Source organism: Bubalus bubalis, chromosome 20 (genome assembly GCF_019923935.1).
Source record: "Bubalus bubalis isolate 160015118507 breed Murrah chromosome 20, NDDB_SH_1, whole genome shotgun sequence".
NCBI lineage: Eukaryota > Metazoa > Chordata > Mammalia > Artiodactyla > Bovidae > Bubalus > Bubalus bubalis.
The window spans coordinates 60,878,894-60,901,194 of record NC_059176.1 but is presented as its reverse complement, the minus strand read 5'-3'; the positions used below and the strand labels follow the sequence as shown (position 1 = coordinate 60,901,194).

At 37.9% G+C, this 22,301-nt stretch overlaps 1 long non-coding RNA gene across 1 annotated transcript in view; it reads right to left on the bottom strand.

The window, feature by feature from the left end:
• Positions 1 to 9,074: 9,074 nt before the first annotated feature.
• Positions 9,075 to 22,301, bottom strand: part of LOC123330778 — a 35,688-nt gene continuing 22,461 nt past the window's right edge. Inside the window, exon 2 of the long non-coding RNA XR_006546934.2 lies at positions 9,075 to 10,133. This is a non-coding gene — a long non-coding RNA (uncharacterized LOC123330778). The remainder of the gene's footprint in view (positions 10,134 to 22,301) is intronic.

Genomic DNA, 22,301 nt, shown 5'->3' with positions numbered 1-22,301 from the left:
GTCATCATTCTTTGCTTTGGTCACTCCACTTGGCGTGCCTTGACCATGTCAAATATGTTACAGCCCTTGAGATCAAAAGTACCCTCTTCTACTTTTTTGTTTAATAAAATCCGAGTCACCTTTCAAACCTTGGGTCAAATGTCTTCTCTTTCCAGTAGCCTTCCCTGGTAAGTTCTCATGTCCCAGCTTTAGAGCTTGTGTTTCCACTGAACACCTAGACGATGTGCTTCATATCGCAGATGAAAGCTTATGTGTTTCTCTCCTCCAGTATTACTTTTTATCTGACACACATGGACTATATCTATTATTGCATGTTAAAATGCCTAATAAATTGGTCAGTACGTGGAATAGAATTTTAACAATATTTGGTTGAGTTCAAATAAACACAAATCTACATTTTCTTGGCAGAAAACTTTGCAGAAAGGTATGTTTTGAATTTAGAATATTTCGATTTTAGAAAGGAAAAACAGTGCATCTAAACTCTACTGTCCCTTGTATTAAATACATTAATATTTCAGGCCATGGAATATAATAGTGTTCTTTCTAAGCGGAATAATTAAAGACAAAAAGTTGCCCAGGTTAAGTTCACAGTTTCACAGTTTTATGAAAAACAAAAGAAAGTAATCAACAAGCTTTCACAACTTTTGAGGTTCAGAGCTGTTTAGATTTCAGAATTACAGAAGCAACTGTAGAGTTGGAAATCCATAAAGACTTTCTAGGTAAGTTCATTAAAAATTATTCAAAATTATATTAGGCCCTTTGTGATGAAGTTTTTCAGGCCATGCTTTTGTTTTGTGAAAATTGTTCAGTCATTTCCGACTCTGTGATTCATGGACTATAGCCTGCCAGGCTCCTCTTTCCATGATATTCTCCAGGCAAGGATACTGCAGTGGGTTGTCATTCCCTTCTTCACGGGATCTTTCCAACCCAGGTATCAAACTGGGGTCTCCTGCTTTGCAGGTGGATTCTTGATCAACTGAACCACCAGGGAAGCTCATAGAACTATTAACATTTTCATTATCCTATGCTTCAGTTTACCCCAGACATTTAGATTATATCATCCAGGTTAATTAAAGCAGTTTCATCCACTTTTACAGTTGAAAGTAACTTATATCATCACTCCAATAATATTAAATATCAAAGCTTAATCCAGGCTGGACACCATCCTTAAGTGATTTACATGTTCTTACTCATTTAAACCACACCATCCAATGAGACAGCTATTATTTCCATATTTATGAAAATGGGAATTGAGGCATAGAGAGGTTAATTAACTTATTCAAGTTCTCATGGCTAAAATCGGGGAGCACATATTTCGATTCCCATAGGAGGGTTCTAGAGTCTCCCGAGTCCCCCAGTATCACAGCTACACAGTGCAGAAATCCCCTCAGCTGAGTTGGCTACCTGTCTTTAATACAGAGTGTTAAGTATGGAATATTGGATATTTTGTATTAAATCCCATTGCTCTACAAATTATCATTCCAAATTTGTAAACCTGTGCTTTAATTGATTTCCTGATAATTTCCAAATTCCTAAGTGACATCAAGACATACAAAATGGAAATGTGGCTTGTCTGAGTGTACAAATTATACTTCAGCCATATTTCATAAAAGACATTATTATATAGAATCAAGAAGAGTAATGTCGTCTATTAGATTTTAGTTATTAGAGACAAATAAGAAATTGAAGACCATTGATATTTTCAGTTTTCAAGATTTTTCCCACAAAGAATAAGGAAAAAATTTTGATGTCTTAAATGAGTACATTAGTTTCCCAGGGCCACCCACAAAAGTACCGCAAATGTGGTGACTTAAAACAACAGAAATGTATTCTCTCACAGCTTACGAGGCTAGACGTTCAGGATCAAGGTGTGGGCAGGTTGGTTCCTCCTAGAGGCTTTGAGGAGAATCTGTCCCACCCCTTTCTCCTGACTTCTGGGGGCCCCGCAATCCTTGGGTTCCCTGGCACATCCATACCCCCCATCATCCTTGCATGGCAATGTGCCCCATGTTCCCCAGTGAGGCAGGACATGCAGGTCACCAGACTCCTTCATGTCTCACAATTCCTGTAATTTCATAGTTTTAAAAATATTTACTCTTCATAAACTGGTTTCTTTTTAGAGTCTATAGACTTGAAAAATAGTCTTCAAATAAACAAGGATTCACTAAAGTACTTTGCTCATGGAAATTATTTCCTTTGAGTAAAATGAGGGAAAGCTCTAATGGTTAAATTGAGGACTTGTAGTATTGCATTTATAATAGCAATTTCTTTAATACAAAATAAAGAGGCCTCACTGTTTCAGGGCCTTCGGCAAAGTTTTTGGTCTCAGAAGACTGCCTTCTTAGGCTAACTGTTTTCCAGGCAAAAGGCTTTGCTCTATTCAAGGCAGAAGGGAATAGAGTAAGGGAAATCTCTTCATTTTTGTCAGACAATGCAAAAGGGAAAGAAAAAAAAGCTTTGAATGAACACCCTGGCTATTTTATTTAATAGTCTCAATAGAAATTTAATAAACTATTTAACTGGTTATTCTAGTTATAAATTTCTTTTATTTACATGAATAATGCAATCAAGTTTTCCAGGATTATTGGAAATAATGCTCTATTTACCGTAAGTAATTCCTGTTTCTGGGCATTGAAATGTCAAGTCCTATGACTTTCTAGGTACATGACATTGGCCAAGTCATTAATTGTTTCAATTTTCAAATTTATAAAGCTAACATTATATACACAACCTAAAATACATTATATATATATGCATACACACAAACATGTATATAAAAAACATTTATCTATACAGTGAACATTATGACCATCAAAATACAACACTAACATCTATAGTGTATGTGCTCTCTTCCTTCATCAGAACTGGTCTTTGCTTGCACAGTGTGTACCTGCCCTGGACATGGAGGTTGGAAATGAAGGTATTGTAGGCTTTGGGGGTCAGAGACAAAATCTGTTTGGTAACATAATAAATGAAATGTACCATCATGATTATGCAATTTGTCATCATCCTTTAAATGAACCTATTTTTACATTTTTCCTTGATTTTCCCTTTAATATTTTATTTCAAAATCCCACATAGGATGTTTTACAGGTAGTAACACATATAAAAAAAAAAAAACTGACTCCCTTGCTTCATATAAATGGAGGTCAATTATATAGAGTACTACAAATAACACTAAACTTTCTTTACTTCTCTGAACTATATTTAATGAGCATAACTTAAGGTGAGGATTAGCTTTTAGGATTAACTTAATACATAAGTGTTATTATTTCCCAAGACTCACATTCTTCAAATAGTTTTTTTAATGTGACATTGAAAATATGGTTTGATTGTGTGACATAATTCTAATATGTTTAAAGTTCATTAATTAAAAATAAGAAATGTTGAAATCAGCAGTAAGCCCGATGTTTGTACCAATGTATTCCTCCAGCAAGCACTAGAACACTACTTGAGCCTGAAAAATGATTTGTTGTCATTTATCTTTCTCTATTTATCTTAATTTGTGAGTGCATCCCAGTACTGCACCCACAGTGGAGGAATGCTGGGACTCATCTTGGACTCCTTTATTTAGACAGTTTCATTCAGGTCTTGTAGAGGAGCTGGGGCTTCTCTGGTGGCTGAGATGATTAAGATTTTGCTTGCAATGCAAGAGATCTGGGTTTGATCTCTGGGTTCAGAAGATCCTCTGGAGGAGAATGGCTACCCACTCTTGTATTCTTGCCTGGAAAATCCCAAGGACAGAGGAGCTTGGCAGATTCTAGTCCATGGGATCGCAAAGAGTTGGACACTACTGAGCGACTAATATTTTCACTTACTTCACTGTTACAGGATCTAAGGTCTCAGAAATAATGTGACTCTTGTCCTATGGCAAGTGGACATTTATGTTCCTTCTTTGGATGGAGATATGAGCCTGAGACATTACTTTGCCAACAAAGGTCCGTCTAGTCAAGACTGTGGTTTTTCCAGTAGTCATGTATGGATGTGAGAGTTGGACTGTGAAGAAAGCTGAGCGCCGAAGAATTGATGCTTTTGAACTGTGGTGTTGAAGAAGACTCTTGAGAGTCCCTTGGACTGCAAGGAGATCCAACCAGTCCTTTCTGAAGGAGATCAGCCCTGGGATTTCTTTGGAAGGAATGATGCTAAAGCTGAAACTCCAGTACTTTGGCCACCTCTTGAGAAGAGTTGACTCATCGGAAAAGACTCTGATGCTGGGAGGGATTGGGGGCAGGAGGAGAAGGGGATGACAGAGGCTGAGATGGCTGGATGGCATCACTGACTCGATAGACATGAGTCTCAGTGAACTCCGGGAGTTGGTGATGGACAGGGAGGCCTGGCATGCTGTGATTCATGGGGTCGCAAAGAGTTGGACACGACTGAGCAACTGAACTGAACTGATGAACCTGAGAGGCAGCTGAGTCACTCAGTAAATGTAATTACATGTGGGATGTAGAATTCCAGGAATAATGTTTGAACTACTAGACTGAACTGGTGATTAGCTATGAGACAATTTACAATGACTTCTGAAATAGAATTTTCTGCCCCAAATGGAAAATTTTACTATATTAAACAGATGCATATTTTTAAATTAATTAATATAGCAACAATCTTGTGAAAAAATACCACTAACTCTATTCTTATATATGAGTAACTAAGGCACAAATATGTTTTAAAAAATGTCCAAGGCCAGCCAAGCCTTAGTAGAGCCAGGATTCTAACCTGAGCTGTTAGACACCCAAGTCTATTCTCTTAACCTCTACACTGCTCACATAATGCAACCAATCATATTGCCACACTTGAGATCTTAAACCTTTGCAAAGGAATGATCAGGTTTATGAAATACCAGATTTATGAGCCACCAATAAAGCTATAATAATATAACAAAGATGTTAATACATAGTGTGTACAAAAAGGCAAGCTAGATCCTGAAGAATTTTATAGTAAGGAGAAAAGTTTGATTGAACGGCATCAACAACACTAAATTACATGGAATGAAGCCCAATCCTTATCAGTTGCTGTAATTTTTTTAAACTACATTTTATGCTGTAATTTTTTTTTAACTACATTTTAATTTTCTCATTTTTAAATGAGAAAACTACTTGTGTGGTTATATATATATATATATATATATATATATATATAATACTTACCTTACAGAGTTGTTGCATGAATAAAACTATATTAAGAAAATTTTGTGATACCGCATGTTTCCACTTACTTGTGAAATCTTAAAAAAAAAAAAAAACTCACAGAAATAGAGTACATTGATGGTTGCCAGGAGGTGGGAGGGTGGGGGAATTGGAGAAACACTGGTCAAAGTGTACAAATTTCCAGTGATAAGTAAATTCTGGGCATCTAAATGCATAGCTTGAGGACTATAATTAATAGCACTGCATTATATACTGAAAGTTTTTTAAAAGGTAGATCTTAAATATTATCACCACACACATATAAGTGATAATAATATAGGAAATGGAGGTTAACTAACCTTATTGTGGTAATCATTTCCCAGAATAGATATATCAGTTCAGTTTAATTCAGTGACTCAGTTGTGTCTGACTCTTCGGACATATATATGCAATCAACTCTTCGTGGTTCTGCATTCATGATTCAATCAACCAAAGATCAAAAATAATTCCAGAAAGGTTCAAAAAGAAAAACTTGAATTTGCCACAGACAACATTTGTATTTGCACCTATTTACATAGCATTTAGATTTTTTTCATTATTATTTTCAATCTAGAGATGCTTTAGAGTATAAGGGGGAATGTTCTTAAGTTATATGCAAATAATGTGTCATTTTATATAAGGGCTTTTTGCGACCCCATGGACTGGAGCCTGCCAGGCTCCTCTGTCCATGAAATTCTCCAGGCAAGAATACTGGGGTGGGTAGCCGTTCCCTTCTCCAGGGGATCTTCCCAATTCAGGGATCAAGCCCAGGTCTCCTGCATTTCAGGCAGATTCTTTACTGTTTGAGCCACCAAGGTGGCTCATATAAGGGATGGAGTCTCTTTGATTTTTGGTGTCTTTAGTGGGTCCTTAAACCAGTCCCCTGAGAATACCAAAGGACAACTGTAGATGTATCAGATCACTCCGTTGTACACTTTAAGTTATATGTCGATATGTCTCAATAAAGTTGGGGAGAAAAAGTAGAAAATTTTGTAGCATATTTTATGAATTGGCAAGCATAACAGTTTGTATAATACTTACATTTTATATATTTTCAAAGTGAATAACATATGTATGATAGGATACTAAAAAAGCGTCTTTACAAAGACTGATAAAATTGAGAATTTTTATAAAATAGCTCTAAGCATGAGCCTTATTTTGTTTAAAAAAAAGTTATATATACTGTGTATTGTTTTAATGTCTCAGCCAAAGGCACAGGGAATATACCTGTAGTCCAAGTTGTATTAACTCTTTGGAGCACAGAGAAGCACACACAAGGTATTTCTTAGTGAGGGGGTGTTGAGCTAGGTTTGTTATAAGGTCTATGCTTTTGTTGGATATTGGAAAGGGCTTAGGAAAGTGAGGGTCTTGATCTTGCATGCTGTCTTGAAACAGGGTCATTATGGCATTGAATATTTTAATGGGTTTTCTTAGGAGATGGAAGAAATGAAGCTGTGTTTCTTTCCTTGTCACTGATATTAACCAATAGAGGAAGATATTTGATTATTTTTGTGGCTGTATGATATCCTTGACTTTGCCATATATTCAGGCATAATTAGAGTGACCTTGCTTTGTCAAATTGCATCACAGTCTCATAGTGACCTTGTTTAATTATCACTGACACACAGCCCAGCTGTTGGCTACTAGTTTCCAGCATCTTTTGGTTTGTTTGCTTGCTTATCAATATGTAGTGAAGAAAACAGCTGATTTAGTAGTTTTCTTCATAGGCATTCAATTTTCCAAAATTTCTATGATAATAGCTAATATTTAATATTTATAAATCACTATTTTATACATTTAAATAATATATAATTTTATATAATATTTATATACATACATATATGTATATAGAGAGAGAGAGAAAGAGAGAGACTTTTCTTATCTTACTCATTGAATACATGCATCTGCTCCACGACAGGAACAGATTAGAATTTCTAACTCAGGTACCTAACTCAGTAATCTTTCTACTATTCAATGCCTTTAAGACTGGAGCTTTATATACTCCATTTTTTTCTAACTTTGGCCTTATTGCTATCTGCCTTGAGAAGGCAATGAGTCATTTCCCAAGAAATAGCTATACATTCTTTTTGACCTCTGACAAAATTGCGTTTACCTGAATTTGGGTGACCTATTACTCATTGGCTTGCAACCAGGAAAATAACTTGTTGTAGGCAGGATTCCTAACTGCAAACTAATTCTAAAGTCCTGGAGTTCAGGGCCATGATTCACATATTTCCATGTAATGCTTACCAATATGCCTGGCCAAAATCATATGCTCTCAGAAATGGCTGCTGGTAAGTAGATCTCTCTCTCTCTCTCTCTCTCTCTCTCTCTCTCTCACACACACACACACACACACATACACACTGGTTTCTCATTGATCTTGACATTTTCATTTAAAAGCATTTTTTGAGAACTTCTCAGAATATTCTAGATTCCTGTGTGTGAAATCATAATGAACTTAATTATCATGGAGGATTATAAAAGAGAGAGAAAGCCGCTCTGTCTCTCCCATCAATTGCTTCAAATACACATTCCAGGGAATATGGAATGGCTTCGGGTGTCAGTGAAGCTCTGAATAGACAGTGAGAAGACTTTCAGGTGAAGGTTTCCATTCAAATGGGGGAGGGGATGCCCTGTGCTTCAACAAGACAGAGGAAGCCATCAGTGCGGACCAGGGAGACCTGTGGCTTCAGGCACACAGGGTCCCACTGGTCCTTGACACTTTGCTGAGAATATAGGTAGAATAGAAGCCAATTGCAGGGTTTGTTTCAATGGACTAGGCATAATCAGTGACTAGGGGACTGAAAGTTATGCAATTTCTGGCAAACAGAGAAGAGACATAAATACTTTTGTGTTTTTGAAGGAAAAACCTCAGAAACTGATGTTCTCCGGAGAGCAACTGGCAATACAGAAATCTTGTGCATTGAATGAAATATGAGAAAAATGAAACCATGCAAAGATGGTCCATTAGCCAGCTAATAAGCCCTGCAAGATGAAGCAAAGACACTGAGCTCCTTATTTTGAAATCAAGAGAAAAGAGAGATGACTTTACGTGGTAAACTAAGAGGTCCTTAGTCCATTTCTGTTGCAAATATCAAAGTGTTTCTGAATGTTAATGCCCTGAACTTACCCTGGGTCCAATTTCATAATTTTCCTTGACTCTTGTATATAAAGAAATCCCACTGCTGTCAATTTAAATTGTGCGGTTAGGATTCCATGACCGTGTTCACTATCTACTAAGTATATTATTTTAATACATTTTTTATTTTATAAAACCTCATTGTGAACCAAAAGGGAGAACTGAGGTACAGACTAGGGAATCAAGCCTGGCTTCTCCGTTAAATCATTCTCTACATTTGCAAATGCAGAGAATACTGAATACTGTTTCCTGTAAGTGAAAAATGAAAGTAGGGTACCTACATCACAGTAAACATATTAGGGAATTAAAGTTTGCACAGTCTTCGGGGATGGACTTAAATGAACATCTACACAGAAAGAGAAAGAACATGGCTTAATCCTGACAGATGAGTGCATTTTACTCTGAATTCAAAAACAGAATCAAACAACCAAATTAAACTAGGAAAGGAAATGCAGACCTCAAAACGTAGGAAGTAAATTATTAAAATCTGGGATAGTCTATTTTCTAGCTCATCTCCCTTTAGGAATCCCAGAGAAGATTGTTTCCCTCTTATAGAAAATCTAGAAGCCATTTGTCAATATCATTGGGCGGGCAAGAGTCACCATGACAGCCACACCATATCAATCTAGGGTGGGATTTTTTCTCAGCACTGAGTCTTGGAAATTGGACATGCTGATTTCAGTAAGTTTTTACAAGGTAGCAATGTCTTTTTTTCCTTTCATTTCACAGGTACTAATTATTATAATTCTGACAGTCATTATTTCTTTGTGTAGAGCAATTTTAATGTATTGAGGACTCGTAAAATGCAGCAGCCATCTCTACCGACAGGTCAGCATGGGTTGTTGAGGTGTCTGAGTGTGCGTATGTGTGACCATCTGACAGTGGATAGTGTTAATATTTGCTCTATAAATACATTTAAATCAACAGCTTTTGAGCAAAAATGCTGGGATTTACCAATTTAACTCTGAATTGACATATAAACTCATAGGAAGATGTTAATTCTTGGAAAGGCAGTTGTGCTTTGCCAGGGCTTTGTCAGATGGGCTTACCATAATTCAGAGTATCTGATGGGGCCAAGATGAAAGACGAGTCTAGGGTAGAAAGAGAAAAAAAACTAGGACAGAGGTAGAAACAGGAATGAAAAATAGTATTCCTTTCCAATTCAACGTTGACGCAGTCTCATTTCTCTCACAGATCTGTATAATGAAGTCCAGATATTCAATCTATGGTATACACATTTTTAATTGCAAGAAAAGGAAAACCTTTTAATGCTATGGAAAAACACTAAATTTGTTCACCTGCATGGTCTGAATTGGTCCTAAGGGGGATTGAATGGAGATGGGGGTGGATGGGGTAGAATGTTATTTTCTCTTAATCAGTATAAAGTTATTAAACATAAATGGCTTCTCAGTGACCCAGAGACAGTAACCCTGGGGGGGAAATCACCCAAGAAAGCTCATCCCTTGCTTTATGTCTGGGTCAGTTTCTTAATCAGTTGCAAGGCATTTCTCTTGAAATAGCCATGAAAGCCTTTTTCGAGGAATAACTCACTGTTCTAGGGTTGCAGTGAAGCAAAATATGTAGAGTGTGATGCTCCTTGAGTTCAGGTGGGAGCCTTTCAACTTCCCCCTTGTTATGTGGGAAAGATGCCGTGATGAATAGAAACGTTCTTTTCAATTCAAAAGTTCTTCATGAAGGGCGGTCTCTTTGTGGGGCTGGTTCTACACAGGGCAGCTCCAGGTGACCTTTCCTGGGATCCCATGGTGGTTTTGTCTTGATCAAAATGGTTCTATTCACAGGAGGGGAAAGGCTGTGACATCATCCTGCAAAAGAAAATCCTGTAAAGAACAAGGTCGAAAAAAGATAACACCTTCTTTTGGGAAGGTGGGAGAACAGAGAGAAGAGAAGGCAGACGAAGATGAGAGATGCCACTGGCAAGAGGGAAGGTCAAACAAAGGAAATGCCAGAGAAAAGCTAGAGGCAAGAGAGAGAGCCAGGCCAGGAAGCCAACATCCTCCCGCTAGATTCGGTGTTCAGTTTCGTTCCACAACAAAGCCAGTGGGGGGGGGGCTCGATCCCATTTTTCAGTTTAGGAAACTGAGCTGCAAGATGAAGCATCTGGTCCATTCCCATGCAGTCCGCAACCAAACGAAGATTTAGTCTCAGGTCGACCTCATTTTGGCTCTAACCTCTCCCCAAGAGAATGCAAACCTGTGTTTCATTTTGATTAATTCTCACAATACCTTTTAAAGCAAATAGCTCATGTGCCACTCCTTGACCTAAAAGAGGGGCTCCTTTGCACTTTAGCCCTCAGATCTCCCAAAGAAACACCACGAGTATTATATCTCTGCTAACTGAACCCATTCATCTGTTTTCCCAACAATATCAAGATTCTTTACACTTTGAGAGGAAGGATAAAGGCGAGGAAGAATGATGGTGGGAATAAAACCGTGGTAATTCAATGCTGCCTCTGGGATTGATTGATTGATTGTTGATCGTGGCCAGGGAGTTCTTTGTACCTTACATATGTGCAGGGTTATGAGGGTCAGAGTGCCTATGCCAAAAGCGAGTTTGGAGAGAGGGAAGGCTGATGAATAAGAAAGAGAATTCCAGAGAACAGGATCGATGGGGTAGAGGGGGAATGTAGCATCATAGCAAAGAAACTGGAAGCTCCCAGAGAAATCTATAGCTATATGATCTGCACCCAAGGTGGGTGGGGGGGTCTATGGGACACTCCTTGCCCATAAAAATGTATTAGGTGGTAATGGTCCCTAATCGTGCTATGTTTGCTGCCTGAGCATGACACATCATAGTTTGAAAGAAGCAGAAGAAAGAGGAGGAGTGAGTCCTTGTAGAAAGTGCTCCCTGTGCAGCTGTTCAGGCAGTTCTCTGTACTTTGGCACCCAGCTAAGGAGGAGGTGGGGCTAGAATCCAGCTTGAGTTCAGCTCACCAAGCTCTCAGCCCTAAAGAAGGCTGGGCTGGGCTCTCCTGGAAGAAGAAATGCCTTATCTATAAGGTTGTTTCAGTCCAGGAAATGTATCTTTTTCTAATTTGCATAAAGTGGACTAGGGTCTTCAGACAAGGAACCCAGAAGTGTCAGAGATAGAGATTTGAAGGTAACATTTCCTTCCCTGTGATCACTTGCTATGTCAGATATTTTTCTCATTTACTTTCTCTTCTTGAAATGTATAAATGGTCAGACTCTGCCAATTTATAAGACTTTGGTACGAATATTCTCTAAAATATCTGTTGTAAAAGAAAATTTTTCCCTTTGAGAACAGGATATTGTTGTATGCTTGTCTATTTCTGTTTTAATCTTGTAGATTATGTTATTTTATATGGAATAATGATGTGTTTGTGAAAAATTAGAGCTGGTCATTTCTACTGATTTGGAGAACACTCGATCCCCTGCATCTGAAGAAGTTGCTATCAAGCTGAAGATATGTTCTTAAGCCCTCTCTCTTCAGAAGGCTCTCACTTTCAATTACCAACTGGTATGGAAGCTGGGAAGCAACTCTATTTCTTTACAGCATCTCAATTCCTTTTCAATGCCATTTTCTTTCTATGATTGCCTTACTTTCAAACAATATTTTGACCAAAGTGAACAGACAGATGACTGCTAGAGAATTCAGAGTCAATATGGCATGGCATAGACTCTGAACTGAGAACGCAGAGGCCGGCATAGTGGAATCACTAATTAAGCTGCATGATCACGTGATCTTGAGCAAATAACTTACCTCCCAAGATTATTTAAGTTAGACAAACTCTTCATAGTCTGCATGCCTTTAATATTGGCAACATTTATTAGCATATTAAAGGCCTTGAGAAGTCCTACAGTAAAGAGCACTGTTTGCTAACTAGGGAATGTAAAAAAAAAATTTATTTCCCCCATAACATAAATATTAATATACTAAGAATACTTCAGGCAGTGAGGAGAATGTCAGAGAAGACCTAGAAAAAAAAAAAGAAAGAAAGAAACACACAAACAAATAAAACTTATCGTAGTAGTTTGATTTAGCAGAACATGAAACAATATACACAAAGCCTTGACTGGGCAGCTGACCTGTACAAACTGCACAGTTTTGCAAGCCACATTATGAGTTCGGTATACCTCCAAAAAACAGACTGCTAAGGTGGAATGAGCATTAGTCTCTATTCTTGCTCAACTGTGTGGAGCTAGGCAAACTATTTGGCCTCTTTAATTATCAGTCTCCATATTTATTTAACACAGGAATTCTCTGCATATGTTACATAGATTGAGCATCAATTAAGTAAAAGCTTGTGAAAGTGTTCTGTAATCTATCTTGAACTCTATAAAGATAAGAAGTACCCAAAAATATCTCAAGGATAGCATTCTAGTGAATGGCATATTTTTCACATATCTACTTTAATCAAAATGATGCATTTAATATTTCAATGCAATCTATTTGTTAGAAATAAACACACTAATTGACTCTGTACTATTAAATGGCACGATTGAACATTGGTTACTGCCAGAATCCACTGAAATTCATGATCTCTGGCTGATGGCTTTCAGAATCCCTCTTCTTGACAGATGGAGAAATTTGAAAATAATCTAAAACACATAAGCTTACTTACCACAATCAATTTGAACATACTTACCAGATTGTTTTAGCTTGAATAAAAATAAGTCAAACCTAAAGACTTTACCAATCACTATAAAAGTTTCGTTATGAGTTTGACTGAGGATGAAAACTTACATAAGAGCTAAGGGACATAGAATTTGAACCTTAAAATAGAAAAGTTTTATAAGATCATTTAGAGACCTCAAGTGTTTTGCAGCTGGAACCAGAAGATACTTTTCTTCCAACAGGAACAAGAAACATCTGAGAAATGACTGAAATGTTTTAGTGTGTCTTACACATATACAGCCCCCTTAAAAAAAAAAAAATTCCCTCACTACCCATTAGACATGCCAAGGGCATCTCGTTAGATGTCCTGACTTTAGAAACAGATTTGCAAGCCAGAATGTTCCAACCCTGCAGTTGGATTGTGGGTTTTTAACCTTCACAAGTTCGCCCTTTGAGCAGAACTTGAGAAAGGAAGAAAGAAAAGAGGTAAAGAATGAAGAAGAAAAGCAAAATAAATCAAAAGCAGCTTTCTTGGTAACACAGACATCTCCAAGGGCACATGAGAAAGGACTGGAGCTCTAATGATATCAATTAGGCCTGACCCATTGGGACACTGGAAATATATTGTACTCATGGACTCTGCTCAAGTCCATATGTAAAAGGTCATTAACCGGGTACAAAATATTGCCAATTATTGGCCAAGGATGACTCCTTATCCCAAATACTTTTGAAATTCTGAAATAAATTATAACCAGTAATGCTTTCATGTTGACAAGCTAATTCTATTTAGATTTTCCTTCCTAAATCAAGGAAATTAGTATTTTTAAAAAACAGCATTACATGTTGAATGTGGATTCACACACACACACACACACAGACTCACAACTACCTGTTTCTCCCAGCTTTGTTTCCCAGTTGAGATAGGGGTTGCAGAAGAGGTTGACTTCTCCCCTGGAATGAAGATTCCCCAAAACATTCTCTTCTTTGGCTAACCTTTTCGTATCACTTTAAAGGCATGATGGGTATCTTCTCAGCAGTGGGCTGAATTTGCTGAAGCAGGAACCGTAAGCTATTTAATAAAGGATCAGACTTCCATATTTGTGTGGGAATATTTTGGCAGCCCTTCCAGGAGATGTCAGCTCTCCCAGGGCTGTGTTTAGGACGTAGTGGCCACCTGAAGGCATTCTCACGGGCTGATGACCAGCGGCTCTTGCCTACCACCCTCCCTCTGACAGCAGGCCTCCTGCTGGAGCTACAGAGATTTCCCAGTCCTCACAGAGAAACTTTGCCAACTTGGACAAACAAAGCAGAATCCTGTTACATAAAGCAACGTGAGCTGTCATCCAACTGTGTCTTTAGTTTTTGGGGGGGAAAATGGCAAATTGTCCAAGTGGGGGCTTCCTCTGGTAAGACTGCATCTCACCACTGCACCTCAACAAAACTGGGCTCAGAAGGGACTGACGTTGGGGGATGAGTCTTTCCTGTTTCCCAGTCATCAGGTTCTTGTCTAGTAAAAGGAAGTGGAGGAGGGAGGAGATTAAGATGGCAGAGGAGGAAAACATGGAGCTCACCTCCCGCTATTAACACATCAAAAAAACATGTACATGTGCAGCAATCCTCACGGAAAACAAATAGACGACTGGCAAAAAAGTGCATCTACAACCAAGGGTGTAAAGAAAGATCCATGCCAAGTAGGGTAGGAGGGGGAGAGAAGCAATCAAGTTGGGACTCAAGCTCCTAACAGGGGGCACAGAAGAGGAAGGGGATATTATGGGCTTGGAGATCTTCCCTGGGGATTGGGAGGTTCAAGCCATTTATGAGGCACCACAATCCTGGGGTCTGACAACAGGACTATGAGTCCTCTTAATTGGTTTGAAAACCAGTTGGACTTAGAGTTGTAAGGAACCTGAACTCTCCTCATGAAGAGGGTACCCACAGGCTTCCTTACTCCTCCTCTGAAGGAGGAGGGAGTAGACAAAGTTGCCCTGGGCCTTGCTCAGTTTCCCATGAACATCCCAGTGGGCATCCCTGCCCCTCTAGCTCTGGAAGAGCTCCCCACGAGGGTGAGGGCTGCTGTTGCTGAGGAGAGCGCATACTTAGCAGGGATAGAGGCTGCTCAGACCTGTCACTACATCTTACTGGGCTAAAGGTTCCCACTGCTGCACTCACAGAGATGACAGATGAGGGGCTGCCTGGAACTCTGTTTTCCTAGGACCATCCCGGTGTATGCTCCAGCCCACACAAGGTGCCCACTCTGTCTCCACTTGCTCTAGCACGGATCCCCTCCGGGGCAAACAGCCATTGCCGGTGGGTAGAGAGCACAGCCTTAGAGGCAATGAAATCAGCTTGGAACCACACCTCAGGGGTTCGGACCCAGCAACCTGGGACCTGACCACACCCAGATTACAGCAGCATGGCCACTGAGCCTGGGAGAAGCCCCAGGCCGCACTTGGCTCCGACACCAGCCCCTCTATCTCCAGCTTCACTTCTCACCAGTGTGCGAGATGCCAGCATATCCTGGGGGAGATGTAAGCTGTGATGGCCACTGGGCCTGGGAGAAGCCCCAGGCCACACTTGGCTCCGACACCAGCCCCTCTATCTCCAGCTTCACTTCTCACCAGTGTGCGAGATGCCAGCATATCCTGGGGGAGACGTAAGCTGTGTACACGTCAGATTCAGGCCTCCAACCAAAACCAGCCCAGGAATACGTGGGGACACTGCCTAGGGACACCCCCATACAAGGAGAACTCTTTGAGGGTTGTCAAAACAGCTATTTCATCTAATTTCATAGAGAGAGAGGAAGTTAAAGAAAATGAGAAGAAAAAGGAATTTCTTTCCAACAAAGAACAAGAAAAACACGTGAAAAACAATGAATGGAGTAGAGATAAGTTTCCAGATGAAGAGCTCAAAGCATTAGTAATAAGAATGGTAACTGAAATTGGGATAAGAATATATGAAAACAGAATTTTAACAAGAAATTGAAAACTAAAAACAGCAAGTCAGCACTGAAGAGTGAAATAACTGAAATAAAATATACACTAGAAGGAATTAACAGGTAACTAGGTGATACAGAAGAATGCATAGTGACCTGGAAGATAGAATAATGGAAAACAACCAGGAAAGCAAAAATAAAAGCAAACTTTAAAAATGAGAGCAGTTTAGGGGTCCTCTGACACACGTCTAGCATTGTTGTTTAGTCACTAAGTTGTGTCTGACTCTTTGTGATCCCAAAGATTTTAGATTGCAAGGCTCCTCTTTCCATGGCATTTACCAGGCAAGAATACTGGGGTGGGTTGCCATTTCCTTCTCCAGAGGATCTTCCTAACCCCAGGATCAAACCTACATCTCCTGCATTGGCAGGTGGATTCTTTACCACTGAGTCACCAAGGAATTCCATACTAACATTCAAATTATAGGTGTTCCAGAAAAAAGAGAGAGAGAGAGAAATGGTCAGAAATAGATTTGATGAAATCATGGCTGATCACATCCAGAACCTGAAGAAGGAAACAGAAATCCAGATACAGGGATGAAAGAGTGTCCAACAAGCTTAACCAATAAAAGACCCACACAAAGGCATATTATATTAAAATAGGAAGTTTTTAGTATAATATGCCTCTGTGTGGGTCTTATGCCTGTGGCGGATTCATTTCGATATATGGCAGAACCAATACAATATTGTAAAGTTTAAAAATAAAATAAAATTTAAAAAAAAAAGAGAGAGAGAAATGCCTGAGGTCTTCCCCACCCCCACCCCTTTTAAAGGAATTGCTAAGAAATACATCCTAGGTTTTTATTTCTGAAAGAAATCTTTTTCTAAAAGAATTATGTTTCATTGACCAATATTCCTTATATTTATTTGCTTTAATAAAGGGTTATGTTTCGGCATCATAAAAAAAAAATACCAAAAGTTAAAGACAACGAGAATATTTTAAAGGCAGCAAGAGAAAAACAGTCACATACAAGGGAACTCCCATAAGACTATCCGCTGATTTTTCTTTCAGAACCAGAAGGGAGTGGCATGATATATTGAAAAGTGCTGTAATAGAAACACCTATAACATGGGATATTCTACTCAGTAAGGTTGCCATTCAAACTTAAAGGAAAGATAAACATCTCAGACAAGTAAGAACTAAAAGTGCTCACCAATGCTAAGTGGACCTTAAATGAAGTGTTAAAGAGTATTTTCTAAGAGGAAAAGATAATAATATGACAAGAAGTAAGAATTTATAAAAAGGAAAAATCCCACTAGTAAAGGCAAATATGTCCATGGGGTCAAAAAAAATCAGTCACAACTGAGTGACTAACACACATACACAAAGACAAATATATAGTAAAGGCTGTGGATCAATCACTTAAATAAGTTAATATAAAGATTAAAGGACAAAATTATAAAAATAAACTATAGAACAATAAATAATTAAGGGATAAACATGAGAATGCCAAACATGACATCAAAGAACACAGAAGGTGAGTGAGGAGGGTAAAAAGGTAGATTCTTTAAAATGTGTTGGAATATAAATGACTATCTGTTAAACATAAATAAAAAAACTACAATAGATATGCAAAAACTAGGAAAGAAAGGAACAAAGACATATTACTAAATAAAACCATCAAACCACAAGTGAAAAGATGAAAAGAAAAGAAAAAAACAGACAGAGCAAAACTACAGAAAACAAGTAACAAAAAGGCAATAAGTACATAACCTTTTAAATATTACTGTATTAAATGCTTCAATCAAAAGCCATAAGGTGACGACTGGATAAAAGAATAAGACTCATATATACACTGCTTATAAGACATTCAGTTCAGATCCAAAGACATACATAGACAGAAAGTAAGAATATGGAAAAATACATTTTATGCAAATAGAAACAACAATAAAGTGGGGGTAGCAATACTCTAAAGATTAGACTTTAAAACAGACTATATGGCAATGACAAAGAAGGCCACGTATAATGATAAAGGGATCAAGAAGATATAGGGGCTTCCCAGGTGGTGCAGTGATAAAGAATCACTTGCCAATGTAGGAAACACAGGTTTGATCCCTGTGTCAGAAAGGTCCCCTGGAGAAGGAAATGGAAATCCGCTCCAGTGTTCTTACCTGGAGAATCTGATGGACAGAGGAGCCTGGCTGGCTACAGACAATGGAGTGACAAAGAGTTGGACATGCCTGAGTAACTGAGTACACATGCACAAAAAGATATAGTATCTATTAGCATATATATGTACCAAATGCAGAACCACCTAAGTGAATAAAGCAAATATTAAAATGCAAAAAGGGAGAAATTACCAATAATATAATAATAGATTTTAACACCTTACTTATAGTAAAGGACAGATCATCCAGGTACATAATCAATAAGGAAACAGTGGTTTTAAATGATACATTAAAGTAGTTGAACTTTCTAGATATTCATATGACATTCTAACCAAAACTAGCAGAATGCATGTTCTCTTAAAGTACACATAGAATATTCTCTGGAATAGATCACATACTAAGGCACAAAACAATCCTCAACAAACTTAAGAGGAAAGAAATTATCTCAAACTTTTTCCCCTAACTAAAACAGTATAAAACTAAAAAATAATTACATAAAGAAGAATGGGAAAACACAAAACCATTGAGAGTAAACAACATGCTACTAGGAAACCAATGTGTCAATGAAGAAATCAAACAGAAAATATAAAAATACCATGACACAAATGAAAACTTTCCAAAATCTATAGGATACTGCAACAGCATTTCTAAGAGGGAAGCATATAGAGACAGAAACCTACCTCGAGAAATTAGAAAAATCTCAAGCAAGCAACCCAGACCACAATTTATAAGAATTAGAAAAAGAACAAGGATCAAAGTCAACAGAAGGAAGGAAATAATAAAGTGAAGAGAGGAAATAAAGACCAAAAAAACATAGAAAAGGCCAGTAAAATCGAGTCATCTTTTTAAAAGATAAATGAAACTGATAAACTTTCAGCAAGGCTCATTAAGAAAGAAAAGAGAGAGGGCACAAATAAAATAGAAAATGAAAAAGGAAAAATAATAACCAATATCTAGACATATAAAATATTATAACAGAATAAACCAGTTATATGCCAACAAAATGGACAATGTGGAAGAAATGGATAGAAGTATACAATCTTCCAAGATTGGATCAGCAAGAAATAGACAATTAAAACAGATGAATCACTACTAATGAAACTGAATTAACAACAACAACAACAAAAAGGATGGATTCACAGGACAATTTCAGCAAAAGTATCAAGAAGAGCTGTTGCCTACTCTTTTCAAAATATTAAAAATATTTGAAGAGTAGGGGATACTTCAAAATTTATTCTATAGGATCACCACTACCAACACCAGAAAAAAGAGTTTGTGAAAAAATGCCAGGCCAAGATCTCTGATGACTATGGATGCAAAAAATCTTGAACAAAATATTAACGAACTGATTTCAACAAGGTATGAAAAAGTTCATACATCTTGGACAGGAGAGAATTATTATAAGAGTGCGATGATGGTTCAACATACGCAAATCAATAAAAGTGATACACCCCATTAACAAAAAGAATAAAACTACATGATTCTCTCAATAAATTCAGAAAATGCAGTTGATATAATTCAATATCCCTTTATGATAAAATTCTCACCAAAGCTGGTATAAAGGGGACATTGCTAAACATAATAATGACCATTTATTGCAAACCCACAGCTACCACCATACTTAACAGTGAAAAACTGGAAACTTTTCCTCTAAAATGAGAAACAAGACAAGGCTTCCCACTCTTGCCACTTTCTATATCTCATAGTGTTGGAAATCTTATTCATAGCAATCAGACAAGAGAAAGAACGAAATAGCATCCAATTTGGAAAAGAAGAAATAAAATTGTCACTATTTGCAGAGAACATGATACTGTATATAGAAAACCCAGAGGTTTCCACCAAAAAAACTATTAGAACAAATCAATGAATTCAGTAAAGTTGTAAAATACAAGATTAATATACAGAAATCCATTGTTTTTCATTAAGATGATAATGAAGTATCAGAAAGATAAGTCAAAGAAACAATTCTATTTACAATCACATTAGGAAAAATAAAAATCTAAAACACCTAGAAAAAATCTAAACCAGGAAGGCAAAATCCTAAACTCTGAAACCCATAAAATATTGATAAAGGAATTACAAGGTGATTCAAAGAAATAGGAAGATATTCTTGGATTGGAAGAATTAACATTCTTAAGATGTCTTTACTGTCCAAAGCAATCTGCAGATTTAATACAATCCTTATCAAAATACTCATGATATTTTTCACAAAACAATAATAAAATAATCACTAATTTTATACAGAATCACAACAAAAACCAGAATTACAAAGCAATCCTGAGGAAAAAGAGCAAAACTGGGGGTATTATTTTCCCAGACTTCACACTATATTACAATAGAATTGAGTAGAGAGCCCAGAAATAAACCCACACACATATGGTCAATTAATCTAATTAGTTAGTTAATTATTATTCATACATGATTACACAGAAGAACTATACTGAAAAGGTTCTTAATGACCCGGATAACAATGGTTGTGTGATCACTCACCTAGAGCCAGACATCCTGGAATGTGAACTCAAGTGGGTCTTAGGAAGCATTACTACCAACAAAGGTAGTGGAGGTGATGGAATTCCAGCTGAGCTATTTCAAATCCTAAAATGGCTGTTAAAGTGCTGCACTCAATATGCCAGCAAATTTGGAAAACTCAACAGTGGCCACTGGATTGGAAAATGTCAGTTTTCATTTCAGTTTCAAAGAAGAGCAATTCCAAAGAATGTTCAGACTACTGTACAATTACACTCACTTCATACGCTAGTAAAGTGAAAGTGAAGTCACTCAGTTTTGTCCGACTCGGCGAGCCCTTGGACTATAGCCTGCCTGGCTCCTCCATCCATGGGATTTTCCAGGCAAGAATACCGGCAATACTGGCGTGGGTTGCTGTTTCCTTCTCCAGGGGATCTTCCCGATCGAGGGATCAAACCTGAGTCTCCCGCACTGCAGGGAGACTATTCACCATCTGAGCTCAAAACCCTTCAGGATTGGCTTCAGCAGTACATGAACTGAGGACTTTCAGATTTACAAACTGGATTTAGAAAAGGCAGAGAAACAAGAGATCTTACTGCCAACCTTCCTTGCATCATAGAGAAGGCAAGGGAATTCCAGAAAAACATCAACTTCTGCTCATTGCCTATGCTAAAACATTTGACTGTGTGGATCACAACAAACTGGAAAGTTCTTTAACAGATGGTAATGCTAGACTTTACCTGCCTGAGAAACCTGAATGTGGTCAAGAAGCAACAGTTAGAATCAGACATGGAACAATAGACTGGTTCAAAACTGGGAAAGGAGCACAATGATACTGTGCGTTGTCACTCTGTTTATTTAACTTCTAAGCAGAGTACATCATGTGAAATGTCAGGCTGGATGAAGCACAACCTGGAAACAAGACTTCCAGGAGAAATATGAACAATCTCATGCAGATGATGCCACTCTAATGATAGAAAGTAAAGAGGAGCTAAGATAAGCAAAGAGGAGAGTGAAAAAGCTGGCTTAAAACTCAGAATTCAAAAAAATATGATCTTGGCATCTGGTCCCATCATTATATAACAAATAAAAGGGGAAAAGGTAGAAATAGTGACAGATTTTATTTTCTTGGGCTGCATAATCACTGCAGAGGAGGACTGCAGCCATGCAATTAAAAATTCTTCCTCCTTGGAAGGAAAGCTCTGACAAATCTAAACAGCATATTAAAAATCAGAGACATCACTTTGCTGGCAAAGGTCCATATAGTCAAAGCCATGATTTTTCCAGCAGTCATGTATGGATGTGAAAGCTGGACCATAAAGAAGGCTAAGTGCCAAAGAATTAATGCTTTTGAATTGTGGTGCTGGAGAAGTCTCTTGAGAGTCCCTTGGACAGTAAGGAGATCAAACCAGTCCATCCTAAAGGAAATCAGTCCTGAATATTCATTGAAAGGAATGATGTTGAAGCTGAAACTCCAATACTTTGGCCACCTGACATGAAGAGCTGACTCGCTGGAAAGACCCTGATGCTGGGAAAGATTGAGGCAAAAGGAGAACGGGGTGTAGAGGATGAAATGGTCAGATAACATCACCAATTCGAGGGACATGAGTTTGAGCAAGCTTCAGGAGATAGGGGAGAACAGGAAAGCCTGACATGCTGCAGACCATGGGGTCACAAAGAGTTAGGACATAGTAACTAAAGAACAGCAACATGAAATAAAAATCTAAAGACAAAAACACAGACAAAGCTCTTTGGTGTCCCACATAAAGCCTTCCATAATATCCTCAATACTAAATTCCCCAGCTTCTGCATTTAGTAGAGCCATATTTTACCA